General features: G+C 43.6%; 1 long non-coding RNA gene across 6 annotated transcripts in view; it reads left to right on the top strand.

The window, feature by feature from the left end:
• LOC109488575 overlaps positions 1-13832 on the top strand; it is a 63300-nt gene that overhangs the window by 39165 nt on the left and 10303 nt on the right. The window lies entirely within an intron of this gene.

Here is a 13832-nt window from a genome sequence, read left to right as displayed (position 1 = left end):
GTCTGCTTCTCCCTCTCCCTCTGCCCTTTCCCCTTGCTCATGCTTTCTCTCTCAAATAAAGAAATAAAATCTTAAAGAAAAAAAACTAAGTAGGGACAGCCTCACATCATTTTTTGACATTGGTGAGCTTCCCCATACGAGGTGGTCTGGCTTAGGGCTCTGGAGGCATTGGCCCCTGGATTTCAGGTACGGTGTGGTCACTGGCACCAGCTTGTGTGGTTTAGACCCTGCTCTACCCCAAGTGTCCCTCAGGGCTCTGCATGCAGACATTCCTCCCTGTTCCTTCCATTTATCCATGACACTGCCTACTAGGGTTCTTTCTGGAACTTGACAAACCACTGAAAAATTTCTAGAGGGAAGAGACAAGAGCAAAGAATAGATAAGACATTTCTAAGAAAGAAAAGATACCCTACCAGAGACCAAGACAAAGATGTATTTTGTAAGATTATTTATTTATTTGAGAGAGAGAGAGAGAGAGAGAAAGAATGTGCATGCGTGTGCACAAGGTGGGGGAGGAGCAGAAGGAGAGGAAGAAGCAGACTCCCCGCTGAGCAGGGAGCCTGATTGCCTGCGTTCCCAGGACCTTGAGAACACGACTGGAGCCAAAGATGGACGCTTAACAGACTGAGCCACCCAGGCACCCCAAGGATGAATTTCTGATAGAATAAAAATTTAAATGTAGAAGGCACAATCTAAAAAATCTTCCAGAGGAAACTATGGGGTAAGTTTATGAACTCAGAATAAGAAAGAGTATCTCATATAAGCCACAATAGGCAGAAACCATACAGGAAATTTTAATGCAAATTTCTACATTAAAAATTTTAAACTTCTGTTCATCAGAATTCACCTTAACAAGAGTGAGAAGGCAAGCCACAGTCTGGGAAAAAAATATTTGCAACATATGTTAACTAGCAGAGGATTAGTGTCTAGAATAAATGAAGGACACAAATAGATCAAGAAGAAAGAGAAACACCTCAATAGTAAAAGAGACAAAAGGCATAAACAGGTCACAAATGGGCAATGGACAGGTGAAAAGATGCTCAACCTTCGATTTACAAAATGCAAATCAAGTCTACCTGATTCATATCCACCAGATAGGCAAAAGTTAAAAAGTCCAACAATAACAAATGCTGGAAAGCATGTGGAACAACCAGAATTCATATCTTATCAGGGTGAGTATAAATTGGTCCTAGTATAGCAAAACAATTTGGCATTTCCTGGTAAGGAGCAAGGCAAGCACATCCGAAAACCCAGCAATTCTACACCCAGGTATATACGCTAGAGTCGGTCAGTCTCCCTCTCTCTCTCCTTCTCTCTTTCCCCATATCTGTATCACATCCACATTGATGTCTCTATACCTGGAGACATACAAGAATGTTTTATGCCACACATTCAGAATAACCAACCCAAATATCCACCAACATTAAGTGAACGTGTACGTTTCGTTATGTTCATTCAGCAGACTACTATACAGCAGTGAAAATGAACAATAGCTACACACGAGTATGGATGGATCTCGCAGGGGTCAGTGTGCCTGGCTGAAGTCCCACCCGCCCCTCTAGGACATCCTCCCTTTGACCCCGGTACAGTGTCTCCCTAGTCCCTTACACACAGAAGCTTTCATCAAATTCAGTTGGGACTATTATTGATCAATTACTTGAAAAAATGGGTTAGAGCAAATAAGACAATGAAATACTCCAGCCTTAAACATCTTATTTTAACTTAAAACATACAAATATGGGTTCATTTGCCAGTCTTTTGATGGGGAGGCTAGACTTTTCATTTGGGCCTGAGTTCCTCATCATCTTTCTTGCATCGTTCCAGTTTCTCCAAAGTGGAGCAAGAACACAGTCACTTGAGAAGCCCAAGGTCACAAGCCTTGCAACAGACCTGGTACCAGAATGACTTTGTGTTTCTTAGCACAGTGCTGAGCGGAGGAGTGTCCTATAAATTCAATTGAACCGCACAGAGCTACTTGGAAGGATGCCCAATGAGGGTTGGGATGGGAACAAAGAGGATAAGCTGTAAGATGCAGGCGGGTGCCAAAGAAAACTTGACTTAAATTCTCACACTGCCTCTTGTGGTCATCCCCAGATCAAGTACTGGGCACAGCTACGTGCACACACACAAAACTTCACACAGTGTCTGTCTCTTACCTGACGGCTTGCTCTGGATCTTAATGCTCTTCTGGTGTGTGTGTGTGTTGGGGGGTGGATTGGGGAGGCTGGGGAGTTGAGGAGGACATGGATAGTGAGGAGCAGACTTTGGCTTCCCTCCTAAGCTCAGCTTCCCCAGCATCTCTGGGCCCTTCTCTGTCCAGTCTGTGCTCTGAGGTCAGAATCTAGTTTACAGCTATTTAAAAGTCTGCACTTGACCCTGGAATACTGGCAAGCTCCAGAGGAATTAGAGTTCATAAGTACAGTTTCCTAGGGCTGTGGATTCTTCGTGTGAGAGCTTAGCAAGTGCCAAGGAGACAGTCAATATACATGTGTATGTGTGTGTGCATATGTGTGTGTACATGCATGTGTATATGTGTGTGTGTATTTGTGTGTGCCCTCGTACGTGATCTTTCCCTGACCTAGGCCAGGGAAGTACAGATTGCACGGGGAGTCAGGAAGTGCCCTTCCAGTTCATGGCTCCTAGAATTTCAAGGTGCACGTGCTGCTGTAAATTTTATTGTTTCTCACAAATATTATCTTGTTTCCCGCACATGGGCAGTGCTCTCCCAGGGTTTGCAGGAGAGGCATGCAAGTCCGGCCTGTTTGTTTTGGCTGGGCCTGCTGAGGGATAAAGCAGGGCTGGTACTGGCCCTTCCCTAGCCCTTCCCGGGGTGCTGGCAGCCAGCTGTGGGGGAACATGCAACTGCACGGGGAGAGATGGCAGGGTCCAGGCACGGCAACTGCAGCAGCTGGAGTGGGAGGTGGGGGAGTGGTGAGGTAGAAACCCTTTAACACTGTGTTTTCTCATCCTCCTGCCCACTCAGAGATCCTGGTTTAGGAGAGCTGGAGCATGGCTGTACAACTGCTGCCTAGCAGGAAAAAGGATGGAAATTCCTGAAGTACTCCTGATTAATACTCCATGAGTACTAATTTATTTCCTGTCAGTATAATTTAGGTTCTTGAGAGATTTGGGCTGGGCAGGAGGAAGACCTTCTTTGAGAACAAGGAAAATTAAAGCCTGGGTCAGAAGCTCAGATCCCTCTAGAACAGCCTCCCGATTTTGTAGATGTTCAAACTGTAGCCCAGAGAGGTTTGCTAATTTGCTCCAGGTCACACAGCTCATCTGATGGTGCGTATCATGAAGACTTTTTTAAAAAGCTTTTATTTTAATTCCAGTTAATTAACTCACAGTGTTATATTAGTTTCAGGTGTACAATACAGTAATTCAACACTACCATACATCACCTTGTGCTCATTATGACAAGTGCCCTCCTTAATCCCTATCACCTACTTAACCCCTCCCCTCACTCCCATCCCCTCTGAGAACCATCAATTCGTTCTCTATGATTAAGAGTCTGTTTCTTGCTTTCTTTCTCTCTTATTTTTTCCCTTTGTTGTTTCTTAAATTCCTCATATGAGTGCAAGCATATGGTATTTGTCTTTCTCTGACTGACTTATCTCACTAAGCATTATACTCTCTAGCTCCATCCATGTTGTTTCAAATGGCAAAATTTCATTCTTTTTTATGCCTGAATAATATTCCATTATATATATCTCACATCTTCTTTATCCATCCATCAATCAATGGGCACTTGGGCTGCTTCCATAAATTGGATATTGTAGATAACGCTGCTGTAAACATCAGGGTGCATGTATCCCTTTGAATTAGTGTTTTTGTATTCTTTGGGTAAATATCTAGTAGTACAATTGCTGGGTCATAAGGTAGTTCTATTTTTAACTTTTTGAGGGACATCCATACGTTTTCCACAGTGGTTGCACCAGTTTGCATTCCCACCGACAGTGCAAGAGGATTCCTTCTTCTCCACATACTCACTTGTTGTTTCTTGTGTTATTTTAACTATTCTGACAGGTGTGAGGTGATATCTCATTGTGGTTTTGATTTGCATTTCCCTGATGATAAGTGATGGTGAGCATTTTTTCATGTGTCTCTTGGCCATCTGGAAGTTTTCTTTGGAAAAATGTCTACTCGTGTCTTCTGCCCATTTCTTAACTGGATTATTTGGGTTTTGGGTGTGGAGTTTTATAAGTTCTTTATAGATTTTGGACACTAACCCTTTATCAGATACATCATTTGCAAATATTTTCTCCCATTCTGTAGGTTACCTTTTCCTTTTGTTGAGTGTTTCCTTTGCTGTGCAGAAGCTTTTTATTTTGATGAAGTCCCAACAGTTCATTTTTGCTTTTGTTTCCCTTGCCTCAAGAGACATATCTAGAAAGAAGTTACAACTGATGTCAAAGAAATTACTGCCTGTGCTCTCTTCTAGGATTTTTATGGTTTCCTGTCTCACATTTAGGTCTTAAATCCATTTTGAATTGATTTTTGTATATGGTGTAAGAAAGTAGTCCAGTTTCATTCTTTTGCATGTAGCTGTCCAGTTTCCCCAACACCATTTGTTGAAGAGACTATCTTTTTCCCATTGGATAACCTTTCCTGCCTTGTTGAAGATTAATTGACCATATAATTGTGGGTTTATTTCTGGATTTTCTATTCTGTTCTATTGATCTATGTGTTTATTTTTATGCCAGTATCATACTGTCTTGATCACGATGGCTTTTTAATATACTTGAAGCCCAGAATTGTGATGCCTCCAGCTTTGCTTTGCTTTTTCAAGATTGCTTTGACTATCTGGGGTCTTTTGTGGTTCCATACAAGTTTTAAGATTGTTTTTTCTAGTTCTGTGAACAGTGTTGGTGGTATTTTGATAGGGGTTGAATTAAATGTGTAGAATAGACATTTTAACAATACTTGTTCTTCCAATCCATGAGCATGGAATGCCTTTCCATTTCTTTGTGTTGTCTTCAATTTCTTTAATCAGTGTTGTATAGTTTTCAGAGTACAGGCTCTTTTGGTTAGGTTTTTTCATAGGTATCTTTTTATTTTTGGTGAATTGTAAATGGCATTATTTTTTTTTTTAAGATTTTATTTATTTATTTGACAGAGATAGAGACAGCCAGCGAGAGAGGGAACACAAGCAGGGGGAGTGGGAGAGGAAGAAGCAGGCTCATAGCGGAGGAGCCCGACGTGGGGCTCGATCCCATAACGCTGGGATCACGCCCTGAGCTGAAGGCAGACGCTTAACTGCTGTGCCACCCAGGCGCCCTTGGCATTATTTTCTTAATTTCTCTTTCTGCTGCTTCATTATTGGATAGAAATGCAACAGATTTCTGTACATTGATTTTGTATCCTGTGACTTTTTTTTCTTTTAAGATTTGTTTATTTGAGAGAGAGAGAGAGAAAGGGAGAGAGAGAGTGTGTTTGGGGGGAGAGGGCCAGAGGGAGAGAATCTTCAGGCAGACTTCCTGCTGAGTGTGGAGCTGGACACAGGGCCTGATCTCAAGAGCATGTGATCATGACCTGACCTAAAACCAAGAGTTGGCCGCTTAACCAACTGAGCCACCCAGGCACCCCTATATCCTGTGACTTTACTGAATTTGTTTATCAGTTTTAGTTTTTTGGTGGTCTTTCAGGTTTTCTATGTAGAATAGCATTTTGTCTGCAAATAGCGAAATTTTTCGTCTTCCTTACTGATATGGATTCCTTTTATTTCTTTTTATTGTCTGATTGCTGTGGTTAGGACTTCCAGCACTGAATAAAAGTGGTGAGAGTGGACATCCTGGTCTTGTTCCTGACCTTACGGGAAAAGCTCTCAGTATTTCCCCATTAAGGATGATGTTAGCTGTGAGTTTTTCATAAGTGGCCTTTATATGTTGAGGTGTGTTCCCTCTAAACCTATTTGTTGAGGGTTTTTATCATGAATCAATGTTGTACTTTGTCAAATGCTTTTTCTTCATCTATTGAAATGATCATGTGGTTCTCATCCTTTCTCTTATTGATGTGATGTATGACATTGATTTGCAAATATTGAACCACCCTTGCAAACCAGGAATAAATCCCACTTGATCATGTTGAATGATTTTTTTAATATATTGTTGAATTCGGTTTGCAAATATTTTCTTGAGAATTTTTGTTCATCGGGGATATTGGCCTGTAGTTCTCCTTTTTAGTGGAGTCTTTATCTGGCTTTGGTATCAGGGTAATGCTGGCCTTAGAGAATGAATTTTGAAGTTTTCCTTCCTTTTCTCTTTTTTAGAATAGTTTAAGAAGAGTAAGTATTAATTTTTCTTTAAATATTTGGTAGAATTTGCCTGTAAATCCATCTGGTCCTGGACTTTTGGCTTTTGGGAGTTTTTTGACTACTGACTCAATTTCTTTTCTGGTTATTGGTCTCTAAAAATTTTCTACTTCTCCCTGTTTCAGTTTTGGGTAGTTTATATGTTTGTAGGAGTTAATCCATTTCTTCCACGTTGTCCAATTTGTTGGTAAATAGATTTTCATAATATGCTCTTATGATTTTTTGTAGAAGTCTTTTTTTTTAAGGAATGAATCAGTCAGAAAATTTTCATTAATTTTTACACTAAACGAAAAGCAAATTAGCAACTGGCTTCTCTGTTTACTAGCTCTGGTACTTTGTGCAAGTTATTTACTTTCCATGTCCTCCTCTGTAAAATGGGATAAATAACACCTTTCAAGTCCATTGAAAGGAAGAATAGATTGATGTGTATTTGGAATCGATCTCAAGCTCTTTCAGGACTCAATAAATGCTAGTTCCCTTTTCCTTCTCTCAGTATTCTTTTTTTTTTCCTTCCTGCCCTTTAAAATCCTTGTAAACAAAAATAAAATAAGTTCACACCTTCATGGACAGGCTTAGCTCAAATCCATATGGTAAGGCAATGTCAACAGAAACATACGTCAGTGGCATTATGAATGGCATCCTGGGAAGGACCTGAGAGCAGAGGCTGAGGTGGGGCGGGGTGGGGGGGGAGTGGATTTACTGAGGAGAAAGGCCTCCAGATGGAAGGTCAGAAGAGACTCTCTTCCCAGCTAAAAGAAGAAACGTGCTAAGGGATGAGAGGCATCAGGGAGATGACAGTGACCACAAGAGAAGAGTAAGATGCTTTTCTCCTGAGAGGACTAGAACGCCATCTGTGGGCATTGGATTAAGTAAGGAGGCCAGTGACGACTGAGCAGCCCACAGATCCCAGGAGGGCAGCAAGCAGGGCAAGGCAGTGCCCTAGGGCAGGAATGGGAGTGTCAGAAAGGTGGGGGCTGCCTGGGGATGAAGGCCAAGGAGAGACACCTCCGCCCATCCTCCGCAGCATCGTGAGCTGAGGAAGGATGTGCCCAACCCAGGCAGTGTTTGGCGGCATTGGCAGAGAGGGGCTTGCCAGCTTCATATACCGCCACTAAATTAGGGATTCTAAAAACTGTTTTATGTTCATTACACTTCTTCTTACAGCTCCTGTGCCAGAGATGCTTGGCAATGGGAAGCAGACTACTTGATTTGCGTAATAGATATTTTCACAGACAGCATACATAAAAAACAAAAACAAAAGTGTCATAAAATTTTAATCTGGTCTTTTTGTGGCAGCAGTGGGAAGCACAGAGGTTTCATCATCATGCCATCTCCTGTAGGATCTGTAGAACAAAACAGAACATTCATGGAAAAAGAACGTGTTACTGTTATGCAAAATTGGATCAGGGACCACTGAATGCAGACTTGAATGCACAATGTGGGTGGCCCACCCCTCAAGCCCCATTAGAGCCCAATTCCAGTCTTGAAAGCTGTCCTAATGGAAAGCTACGTGGTGACTTTAGCTAAGTCTCCCCAGGAGCCATCAGTTTGTGGAAGAGGGTGCCAACTCCTTTGACCAGCAGGGTCCCCAGATGTTCCTTCCCTTCCACGGATCATCCCTGGGTAGTCTCCTTGTTGTTTTGCGCCTCTCTGCCACAGGGTGGCTCCACTCTGCAGCTTCCTACCCACAACCCAAGACCCAAGAAGCCAGAGTTGAAACGCCAGGCACCAAGGTTGCACAGCCATCACCGGGAATATCCCCCCCCCCCAACAAGGGGCCTCGAGGTACCAGGTACCAGCACAGGGCAGGGGTTAACATCCACCCAAAGGCAAGAGACGGACTTTTGCCAATTCTGGTTGCCGATTTGAGGAAGGCAGCATTCAGGGGACAGATGGAAATGCAAAGCTGGTACCATCCAATCCAGCCATCTATGTGAAAGGGCTCAGGAGAGACAGAGGATCCATCCGGGGGCAAAGCAGCACAGCTGGGAAGAATTCCCTGAGCCCAAAAGCACCCACTCCAACCACTTTTTAAGAGGTGGGAGAAGGAGAGATGAATGTGACTTGGCTGGACAGCCTGTGTCCATTCAATGTTTACTGCCCCTGGCACTCACCTTGGATGGGAGTTCTTGTTCTCTCACTGATGCTGCATACAACTCTTACTAGGTTTCCAAAATGAAATTTAACACCCCCTCTCATGAAGAACTTGGGTGAGTTCCTAGGACTTTGCCAGGAGTCTAGAGCTATTTGTGTATAACATCACCACATCTCTTATCAGAGATACTGCTCCTCGCCCCACCCATCCCAGGCCCATCCTCTTTGCCCTCAGGGTCCCCCTGCTTGGGGCAGATGGGCATGTGTCTTCCCTGAAATCAGGGGAGCAAATCAAAAACAGAGCAGGTGAGGGGAGAGGGCTGGGTTCTGTGAACCAAAGATGAGGGTTGTGAAGAAGGAAGCCAGGGAGGTAATTCCAGGGCAACAGTGGTTTCAGGATGGCAAGCAGGGGTATGGTCATGAGAGAAGTTTGGAACATGGGCTGGAGCCATGACCCTGCCCAGGCTTTCCACAGCGGGAGGTAAGACAAGTCTGCATGTATAGGCCTCCCTGGCCATCCAAGCCTCAGGCCCAGGTGTGGGCCTCTCCAGATACCTCAGCTTTCCTATCTGGGTCTTCTGGAACTTCTTCCCAGAGGTGAGAACTTGGTTAGTGTCCCTCTTAGTTCAGGAAAGTCAAGCCTGGAGTTAGGAGACCAATCATCAATCCTTAATGTCCTTTTCCACAGAGGCTATGAGGTCTGTCATGCAAATAGGATCTTTAGGCTTCTCTCCTATTCCTAAGTTCAGGATATTGGATGTACCTTGTCCCACCCCAAATTTTACTATTTGACCATTTGACCATTTTCTTAAACTGCCAGTTATATTTTTGATAATTATGGCATGTAATATAGGTATTGTCCCTCCAATTAAGTAGTAAGGTACTTTGTAAGTATGGAGTGCTTATTATGTTCTAGACCCTTTGCTAGGTGCTTTATATAGCTGATTACATCAAATCTATGTAACAACCCTATGAAGTAGGTATCATTTTTTAGCCCCACTTTTCTGGGGGGGACAAAGTGAACAGGGATATCAATAAAACTAGCCCAAGGTTCTGGCTCCTTGTGTGAGTTGAGCAAATCACAACCTCTCTGTGCCTCAGTCCCCTCATCTGTAAAAAGGGATGACTATCAGTTCCTACCTGATAAGACTGCAGTGAGCATTAACTGCACTGTTACATATAAAGTGCCTAGAACAGTGCCTGACCCACACATGTTTGTTAAATAACAAATTAACATCTAAATGGCAGAGCTGGATGTAACCCAGGTGATTTGATTGTGTCCGGTTCTATTTCTGCTAAAAGGTTTGGCAGGGCTTTTGGTTTCCACTTTACAAAGACAGGGAAACCGAGCTATGGAAGTTCAGGGCTACATGTGAGCTTCTCTTCCAGAGAATTCCATGGTGACAGGTCATGTATTCTCATAGGCCAGGCACTACTCTGAGCACTTTGCACATATTAGGTCTTGTACTTCATGTATAGTCTTAGGAGGTAGGTACTGTTATCCATCCCATTTTATAGATGAGGAAACTAAGGCACAGACCAGCCTACTGACCCATCTGTCCTCTACCTGAGACCGACCAGTTCTGTTCCCAGGTCCTGGAGCAGGAGTTCTCAGCCAGTAATCCAGACACTCAGCACAAAGGTATCCTGCTGAGGGACCTACACCACCCCTTGTCCCACCTTTTCTTTCTTGGACTATGACCAAGCCTTACACTGGACCCCAGGTTTCAGTAACTGCCCTGGCCTACCTTCCATGGATATATCAGACCCTTCCAGTCTGGCCCATTTCTCAGGTGACCAGCAGTCACAGTTTGCCCAAGAATGTCTCAGTTTTAAAGCTGAAAGTCCTGTGTTATGAGAAACCTTTCAGTCCTGGGCAAACCAGGATGGTTGGTCACCCTGCACACTGCACAAGCCTGCAGCCACTCTCTGACCCAGTGAAGCTTTGCTCTTGGTGCTTGGTAATCTGTGCAGCTTCCTATGGCTCTCCAGAGAATAACCTCTCATCTCCAAATGGTCCCTCAAAGTGTCTTAATTTAGCAACAGCGATGTCACATTTTAAATCAAAAGAGCACAAGGTATAGAGGGAATCTTGTTTTCCGGACGGTGGGGATCTCTCAGGTTTACTTTCCTAAAAAACACTGATGGAACATAAGCCAGCAGTTTCCTCTCAGCCCTTCACATTTGACCCAACAAGCTATTATTTTATTTTCCCTCTGTGTTTTCATTCTCCCCAAACACTTCTTCTAGTGATTTCCTTTCAGCCCAAAGCAAGCAGCAGGATAAAGAGACCTGGGCTTGGCATGAGGGAGACTGTATGAGTAGAAGAAATGATGTGGGCTTTGGAGGCAGAAAGACTGGATGTGGATACTGTCTCTGACATGTCATTTTATGTCTTTGTGCAAGTTACTTGACCCCCCTGAATGTCATCTGTAAAAGGATCACATGAGAAGATCAGCGATGACATCTGCAGAGTGATTCCCAGGGAGTAGGATGATGGATGCTGAACGGCTGATGAAAGATGCTCCGGACTGAAGCTCCCTGTGGACTGGCAGGATCCTGGTCCTAAGTCCGAGTTAGGCACCCAGAGAGATGCTGCTGGACGACTTCATCAGCTTCTTATTTTTACCGTCAATGGCAATTCCCCAGCGAAGCCATATTACAAAGTCGCACAATCTTGTACTCCTTCGTACTGCTTTTTACAATCTGAATTCAAAATTTAATTTCTGTCTACCCCACCTGACTACAAACTCCCTAAAGGCAAGGACCATGTCTATCTTGTTCACTGTTGTAGATTCAGCAGCCAAATCAGAGCCCGACGCACAGTGGGTGTTCGATAAATGCATGTTCAATGAGATGAAGGAATGAATCAAATGACCATCAAAGGTACTAGGGGAAGACCGAATTCCGCAAGGACGGTTAGGCAGCAAAGCGCCACTAGATGGCGCCGGTACCCTGCGTGTAAATTATCCAGCGGGCTTTCTCACACAGAGTATGGGTGGCAGACTCAATTTCCATTTTGAATTGGAATTGGTTATGCTGGATTGTAACATCTGTCTTTTATTGAGCATCATGGCAGGAAATTTCACAATACATTTTCTACAGTTCTGACAACGACCACAGGAGAGAGTATCTCATTTCACCCATGAAGAAATAAATTCCCAGTAATTTTAAGTAACTTTTCTAAAGATGCTCAGCTTGTGGGTGACAGAAGAAGGCCCTGATGTGTTTGGCCGCCAAGCCTGTGTTCTTTTCAGTATACCCCACTACTTCCCCTCCAGCAGTCTGACACAATCAATGAATAGCCTTCCCACTTTGATAGGTATCCACCCTTCTCCCCTTTTGTCCTCACAGCTGGTGGTTTTATCCCATGTCCAACCAGAACTATCCACACAGCCTTTGGTTTCTAAAAGGTCAGCTTACAGGGAGGGGAGATGACAGGCAGAATAGACTCAATGTTTCTGAAACCAGAGGTTCGATTTAAGTCTTGAACTCATGGATGGGTTAGGTGTAGCGTTCTGAGGAAGGAGGAAATGACCTTCAATTTATCAATCGGTCATCAATAGTCCTTCATTCAGCACCTGTGCTGCACACACACAGGGTTACGATCTGGTTGGGCATATGAGACATGCACGTGTGCTACGTAATACACTGCCATATGCAAGTGCCTTGTGGAGATATGTGTAGGAAGGCTCTCAGAGGCCAGAAGGCTTCCTGTGACTGGGGTGGTCACAGATCTCAAAGTCAGGCTTGACCTTCACAGGAAATGCATTTGGGGAGATAGGGGGCAAATAAACTGGTCTCTTTCTACAGAACGTGTGGGCCATGGACCAGCAGGTTTGACACCACCCGAGAGCTTGTTGGAAATGCAGAATCTCCAGTCTGGCTTCAGACCTCATGAACCAGAATCTGCATTTTTTCAAGCTTTCCAGATGACTCACACACATTAAAGACTTCGGGGGACTAAGTATTTGTATTTATATGTCCCTTTAAAATGAAGTAATACTCTAACTAAAACACTCTTTAATTTCACTGTTTAGTTTCAGTTTGGGGCTTTGATTTGCTCTTAAAAGAATGGTACTAAATATTCTTAAACTTCTGCCGTTCCTCTCTGCAAGAACCTGTGGAGATTCCTGATAGCTAGATTTTCTGTAGCCTGGTGATTTACTAACTGGAAGGAAAGCTCTTACCCAAAGCACCTTTGCAAATATTTGTGCAATGAGAATTACTCAAATCCTTGGAAAATCTTAAAAGGTATTTTTTGAATAAAATCACTAAAGGAAGTTTACCTTATGTTCAATGCAATTTTGGTACATTCTAATTCTTTGCAGATTACTACACTGTGTATGGCATTTGATGGAACCATGATACTGGATCGAGTCTTGTCAGGTCACTCCCTATCCCCCCGCTCCCCTGCCCTTCCACCTATCATTCTGGGTCAAAAAGCCATCAGAATGTAGAATCTGTGATAACCGTGATAAAGTGAAACACTTCGACACTAGCATAGCGACAGTACTTGATTCACCATCTCAATAAGAAGTGATGATGCCCCGTGTTTAATTGTGGCCCTATTTCTCTTCTTCACTTGTGGAAGTTGGATGAGTCCATTCAGAAAGGCAGCCTAGTATACAGAAAAGAGCACGAGACAGCTAGGTGGGACCGCACGGGCTCTGCTCTGACCTACGTGAGCTGTGTGGTGCCACGTCTCTAGGTCTCTCTGCCCCATCTATAAACCTGGGAGGTGGAACCAGGTAATTGCTAAGATTCCTTCCTGGTTCAGCATATGAGCCTAGTTAACTAGGAGTTAGAGCATGGGTAGTTATTCATTAAACTCAGATTATATACCCCCAGATAGAAACGGCCCACACTGTCTTTACTTACAGATATAAAAGTTGAGAAGGCTGGTTACCATAGCAATTCACCTTCACAGAATCATTTTATAAGTTCGATTCTGTAAAGCGACAGTCCTATGTACTGGCACCTGCAAATTCCCTAATGTTTCCCTTGCTTCCATTCTTGCTCTGGGCTATGGTGCCAAGAGTTGTCCTAATCTGGAGAAGCAATCAGAGTTCTCAAGCTGCCTTTCGGTCTGCTAGAACAGAAGGTGCTGACAGGGTGGGAGGAAAGGCAGGCCTCCTTTCAGTTTACTAATTCTGCAGCCGCCCTTCTCAAACGCCAGCAAATATTTTGCGATGTTGCAAGGTGTTACGAGAAGTGAAAAGCAAGCTGTGACTCAGCTGGTACGAAGACTTTGCAAATAAAAAAGAGTGATCTGTTTTGCAGCAAACTATTATTTCTGCCAGAGCCCACAGACTGGAATACTCAAAGAGGTATTTCTGCAAGACACTGCCATCATACATATTGGGTTTTCCAAATAAGACCGGTTTCAAATTCGTTGGCTCAGCAGGTCCCAACTTGTGGCCCT

Source organism: Ailuropoda melanoleuca, chromosome 4, assembly GCF_002007445.2.
Source record: "Ailuropoda melanoleuca isolate Jingjing chromosome 4, ASM200744v2, whole genome shotgun sequence".
Taxonomy (NCBI): Eukaryota; Metazoa; Chordata; class Mammalia; order Carnivora; family Ursidae; genus Ailuropoda; species Ailuropoda melanoleuca.
Note: the sequence above shows the minus strand (reverse complement) of the source record. Positions and strands in the feature narration are given on the sequence as shown.